The sequence below is a fragment of the Sinocyclocheilus grahami genome, unplaced genomic scaffold (assembly GCF_001515645.1).
Source record: "Sinocyclocheilus grahami isolate Dianchi unplaced genomic scaffold, SAMN03320097.WGS_v1.1 scaffold882.1, whole genome shotgun sequence".
NCBI classification, from domain to species: Eukaryota; Metazoa; Chordata; class Actinopteri; order Cypriniformes; family Cyprinidae; genus Sinocyclocheilus; species Sinocyclocheilus grahami.
Window position 1 is genome coordinate 238,900 of NW_015506061.1, and position 6,761 is coordinate 245,660.

Sequence of the window (6,761 nt, forward strand, 5' to 3'; positions counted from 1 at the left end):
GAAAAAAGAAGAAGAAAGGAAAGGCGGAAGGAGGGGGGGGGGGGGGGGGGGGGGCCTTGATGGCTGAAAAAAAATTGGATGTTTACTGTCACAGTTTTTTTTTTTTTTTGTGGTGGTGCTGCGTTATTACTAAATGGATTGTGCCACAACAAAATAAATTTTATTTCAGCTGAGTTGTGAGCCTGCAATTCAAATTGATTGTGATTAGAAAGACCAGGTTCCACAAAAAATACAAAGACAATAAATAGACAACATTTCACATATTTTTTTATTTATATAGCACTATACAATACATATTGTTTCAAAGTAGTTTCATCGTAGTGCACAGGAAAACAACTGTGTTAATGTTGTAAAATTCATCAATTATTCAAATTCAATTTCAGCTTTAAAGCAGCTCTACATAAAACAATTGAGTTATTATTCGGCTCATTTAGTTAACTGTTGATTTAATTTTGTCCAGTGACAATGTCAATGCTGCAAAGATCATCTCTTATGAAACAAGGATCCATTCTTCTATAAAGCAGCTTTACAGAAGACAAAATACTGTCTTTATTCAGCTTTATTCAGATGAATCTCAAGTCAGTTCAGTGTTGATTCAAGTCAATAACAGTGTGTTGCAAAGTTCAGTTGATTATTTAGTTATAAAGATTCAGTTATAAAGCCCTAAAGAAAGGCAACATACTCTTGCATTGTTGTCCTTCAAAACTACATGCAGCAACAAAGATAAAATGGGATCAATGCAGTCTGATTCACATAGACTAACCACTTGTGAGATGATTCCTTTTAAAAAGAATGGTCAAACTAGTAACTGGGTAACCTTTCCATGCCATGCTTTCACGTAAATCTTAGTCACTGTGAAAACAAAATCTTGTAGGAAACGAAATAGACATCTCTTTTTCCCTGTTAACAGCACAAGTAAATCTCTCCTGTCCCAAACTAGCCACTCCCACAACCAAATATTATTTACTTTGTTTGATAGCATTATCTGCTTAGTAGAAATATGTATTGTGAGTCTCTATTTACAATATAAATCTAATTAAGTGCTCCCACTGTGCTGCACAAGAGCGATCAATACATAATATGGCTGTCGCAGCTGCTTCCTATAATGCATGCCTTCCATCACTAATATTTTCAACCCGATACTTTTTTCTCCAACAGTAATCATCCCACATTAAATGAAAACAAATAATGCACCTGAATGCAATAGTTTGTTTTCTTATTACTTCCAACTTTAAATGTGTAATACTGTGTTTAGTCATTAAAAAAAAAAAAATTCTTAACACTATATTTAGAGTTATTATTACATTGCTCACATTCAGGGTAGCTCATCTCATCAGTTCATACCTCAAATTGTGTAAAGCAAAGGGATGTAAGCCATATCTCGAGACAAAATAAATAAATTAATTAATTCTGATTGATAAAGTCAAATCTGCCTTATTTATTTATTAACATTATTAACATATATTTGTTAACATTAAGTGACATGAACTACTGTAACAATAAACAATACTTCCTGGAGTTTTTAACTAAAAAGAAAGAACCATCTCTAAAAGAACAATTAATATTGGTTCATCACTGGTTCAATCAAGAGAAATATGGGACACACATAACTGCTGAAATATTTGCAGGGGACAACGTTTCTTAGGTCAGACGGCACACTCATGGTATGCACAGTGTGTACAGCTGTACCACTGATCATTAGTTCAAATCTGAAAATTGCTTCCCTTCTGGAATAATGGTGCTTTCAAGCCATGTTTAAAATATTGTGTTTATGAGTTGAATGCATATGAACGCCACCACAAAATCATAATTACGAGTGGGGGTGTGTCAATGAGAAAACATTTTGGATTCAATAGATGCAGCATCTGTATATGACAGTAAATTTGTTAAAATATATATATACACACACTATGCTCGGTTTGCTACTATGCTCGGTTTATTTTCATTTATTTTGAACAGACAGTAGTACATATTACATTTTGTTTCCACCTATTTTTTGTTTCCAATATTTCAGATGTGAAAATACTAAATATTATTACATTATGTTATATATATAAAATCTGCAGTACATATATAGCCTACATACAAGGAATAAATTCTTGAAATATGTTTGATTTAGTTTACAGATAAACCATTTTTAAAAAGTGTGACACGTAACACAGCCTATATATGCCGAGTTTTAGTTAATTTTTGACATGCTTAATTTGTTCACAGAAAGGAAACTCAAATGGCAGAAAGCGACATCTTATTGGTTTTCTTTATTTTACAAAAGCAAAATGTTTTGTTTTCATTGTGAGTGTACACAAATAAAAAATCTGCAGTACATATATACATACAAGGAATAAATTCTTGAAATATGTTTGATTTAGTTTACAGATAAACCATTTTTAAAAAGTGTGACACGTAACACAGCCTATATATGCCGAGTTTTAGTTAATTTTTGACATGCTTAATTTGTTCACAGAAAGGAAACTCAAATGGCAGAAAGCGACATCTTATTGGTTTTCTTTATTTTACAAAAGCAAAATGTTTTGTTTTCATTGTGAGTGTACACAAATAAAAGCAGACCTTTATACAGTGATGCATTATTAATAAGACAATAAGCGTTTAAAGTAGGGTGACCATATTTGAGTTTTTCAAAAGGAGGACAGTGGGGGGCAGGGTTCGTGGGCAGGCAGGCACAGGGGCGGGCTTCACCTAACAGTATACACAGCAAGTTATTTTTTTTGTTTGTTTGCTTATTTTGTTTTTATAATAAATAAAAAGAAAACAAGTAGAAAGAATAGATAGTGAATGATAGTGTTAGATGGTCATTTTTAAATAAAAATAAAACAAGTCAATAGAACAGAAAAAGAATAGAAAATGCAAGTGTTAGAAGGTCATTATTTATAATAAATAAAAAGAAAATAAGTAGAAGGAATAGAGAAAGAATAGAGAATGCTAGTGTTAGAAGCTCTTCTTTCTTTATAAAGTAGTTAGAATAGAAATAGAATAGAGAGTGCAAATGTTAGAGGGTCAAGTTTTTTAATTAAAAAAACAAGGTGATAAAATTAGACGTAGCATTAGAATAGAGAGTGCTAGAGTTAGAGGGTCAAATGAAGATGAATGAGATGTGTTTTCAGCCATTTCTTGAAAATATCAAGGACTCAGCTGCTTGGATTGAGTTGGGCAGATCATTCCACGAGGAGGGAACGGTTAATGTAGAAGTCCATGAAAGTTTTATCATAGGAAGAATGCAAAATGTTTCAATACAAGCATTTCAGTCAAATGTAATTTATGCAATATTTCAAACCTTTAACCCACTTGGGAAAATCAACCCATGGCAACAGTTTAAAAGTAGCCAAATTCTGTGGGAAAAAAACGCAGACTTGGCAACCCTGCATCCAACAAGAGCTGCAGGAGTCACATTTGACTGATTTCAGGTCGAGAATAAGGTGAGATGACTGACAAGACCATGCTTGAGTATATGCTGCTCGACAGATCCTGAACTCATTGACAAATATCTGATCTTATAAGATGTACTCCCTTTACACAGAGTGCGTGTGATTGCGTAATCGAAAATTGAAAGTGAACAGCGCAAACGCTCATTCAAAAATATTTAAATGCATCGCATCCGTGTATTTCGTTTAATATCGTGTAGACAGCGAAACCGGAGCTTGTGACGTCGGCGCCTGCGCTGTTATATCCGCCTACTGGATACTTTTTCAGGCTTCTGATTGGCCAACGATTTTTTTAGAAACGGAAGAAGGAAAAACTATTTATAAAAATACCCGTGTGCGTGTGGATATGGCCTAAAAAAGCAGCCGAATCCCGGACATTTTGGGCAATTAAGAAATCCCGGCCGGACGCATTTTTGTAAGTCCAAAAAGAGGACATGTCCGGGGAAAAGAGTACGTATGGTCACCCTAGTTTAAAGTTGATTCTGCTCGTATAAGGAAACAGTTGAAGTTATCATGCCGGCACGCACACACACACACACAAAACACATCAGTTCCATCATTGCTAATGTAAGGAAAAAGGGAAAATTAACTATTTTATTTTAGCTCAGGTTTTCAGAAGGGGGGAATCGAATCTTAAGATTCAAAATCAACCTGATTGAACTGATTCCAAAATTTATAGTTTACACTTTATCAACGGTCGTCCAGCGAGACGTTAACCTCAGTATTTTTTACCAATTTGAATATTTGTAATATCACAGGTTAATACATGCTTGTGATAATTTATAGGCTACAAGCTAGGTAACTAAGATCTGGGCAGGGTTTAACTTTAAAAATTTCGCGACACAAGGCAATAATTCTTATAATGAAACAACAGTTTATTGGCTATTCTAGATTACATTAAAACAAAACTAATGAAAACACACACACACATACGGTTGAATGGATGAGGATTTTAACGGAGTTCTGAGGAAGTTCCCAAAGTTCTAATACTCGTTTTCTACGAGTTCTTTAAATTCAACCTGAGAAAACTCATAAAGCAGAGATTTGTCTTATCGTTACTTGATTCATTAGTTCGGCACCCGTTCAGCACGAGATGAAAAGATTTTGCTTGTTACTTGCGTTTTGCTGACAGCTGAATTGAGCTTGTTGGCTGCTTGAGGGAATCCCAGCGTATTTGATTGGTTGCTGATCTGGCATCTGGATGATGTAGTTTCTGGGGATGCCCTACTGATGAATGGGGTTTCCTGGTGACGCAGAGGCTTTGGCAGTTCTTCTGAAAGAGTCTGAGTTTGCAAGACTTTAGGCTTTTGAAGATCTCTGGCAGTCACGAAGTTTCAACTGAAGTGTTTGAGTTCTGGATGACCCAATCACTTGATGGTGCAGCGGGTGTGCGCTTTGTAGCGTGTCACCAAGGCGAAGAGCCAAAGGTCTAGAGAGCGAGAGAGCAAGCGAGCAAACCACGAGGGCTTTGTGTCCATTTTTAAGCAGGCTGATTTTGGTCCGCCCCACGACGTGATCTTCCAATCGACTTGTTGCAAGGCTTAGCCACGCCCTGTGTGGTTCCCTTCTCGTGCATAAATTAACATGCTGTTCAAGACATCACATGGGGGAAATGTCTCTGCAAAGATTTTGTTAATACTTCTTTAAAGTGTCCTACAACACACATTGTTCAAAATAACAGCTTTTCACTCATTTCAATGTCGTGGGAATAAAACAAGCTTTCGTTCAACATCAAATAACCGGTAGTTTGCATATACATTAATAATCTTATCTACTAAAAGGAAAAGTTATAAGGCAAAGATTAAAATATCATAGGTTTCAATAACACATCAAACAGAAAGCATAGAAAGGCATAAAACATATTATTTGTGAATATAGTTGCCCTTTTATACTTTTAAATTATTTTAAATGATTGTCTTTCAAAATCGTCATGCAAGGTTCTATTTCTTTTGTTGTAAGAAAAGAACGCAGGTCAGTTGGGTTTCAGAAAGGGCAGGAAGCAGATGTTCAATGGGTCATGTGATAGTCACGTATAGATCCCGTGTTTGCAGGCCTGAGGGCGTCAGTTAATTTACTCGTCCTTTTCCTGTTAGATATAATAGTTCCATACATTGTGCGATCACGATGTATCTCTCAACTATATGTTGTGAAATAACTTTTTAGTTCTCGATACAAAAAGATCTCTGTTGTCTCCTGATGTGGATTAGTTTAGACCTCGTGACGAGTTGATTCAATGGCATATCCGTGTCTTGTTCATGATAGAAATCCTACACTAACTTGACAGCGCAGTTGGTACTTTATCAAAATAAAAGACAGTGAACCAAACATCAGCGCGCCCACCTCTGTGTCACCGTTGAAACTCGACTGAAGTACAAAGCCTATAATTTACATAATAATAATTCATACGTTACATCGCAAATATGGAAATACTATGGAATATTTGGATTTGTGCCGAATGAGAGAGGTAGGATACACGAGCACAAAGCTCCATTTCGCAAACAGTTGAGTACACAAGGTCACTGTCTAGTGGGCTTTGCTTTCAAGTGCACAACCCATGGCATTCGCTGTTCTGCTGGCAGCCGGTTATCAAACAGCGTTGCATATATATATATATATATATATATTAGGGCTGTCAGTCGATTACATTTTTTAATCTAATTAATTACATGATGTTTCGATTAATTAATCTAATTAATCGCAATCAATCGCAAAATAAATTTGACTGTGAAAATACCCACAAAAGATTATTTAAAGCTATTTTTGTGTTAAATGAGAAAGTATCAAGTAGACATTACAAATTGTAGCTTTAGAACTATTTAATTTGATTCAACATAAAATTAACAGAGTTTGTGTATGATGTTGCACTACACTTAGCTGTGATTGAAAATACTTATTTCACATAAACATTTAGGCTACAACAGCCTAACATAAACTATGGAACATAAAAGAAGATCATTTGAGAAATATCTCCATATTTTTTGTTCATACAATAAAAGTCATTGGTAACCAAAAGAGCTTTGTTACCAACAGTCTTCAAAATACCTTATTTTATGTTCCACAAAAGAAAGGTTTGAAACGACATGAGTAAATTATGACATAATTTAATTTTTGTGGGAGAACTATCCCTTTAATGTTTTTATTTTTTATTATTATTTATTTAAATTTTTTTTATTAAATGATACTATAAATAAGAAAATCTGTCAGCAGATGGCGTTAATTATCTTTGAGTCATTCATTAATTCGAACGGCTGATTCATTCAGGAATGAAGTAAACGACTCTCTTTATGAATGGGAATTTTAATCATTGGTTCACACAATTCG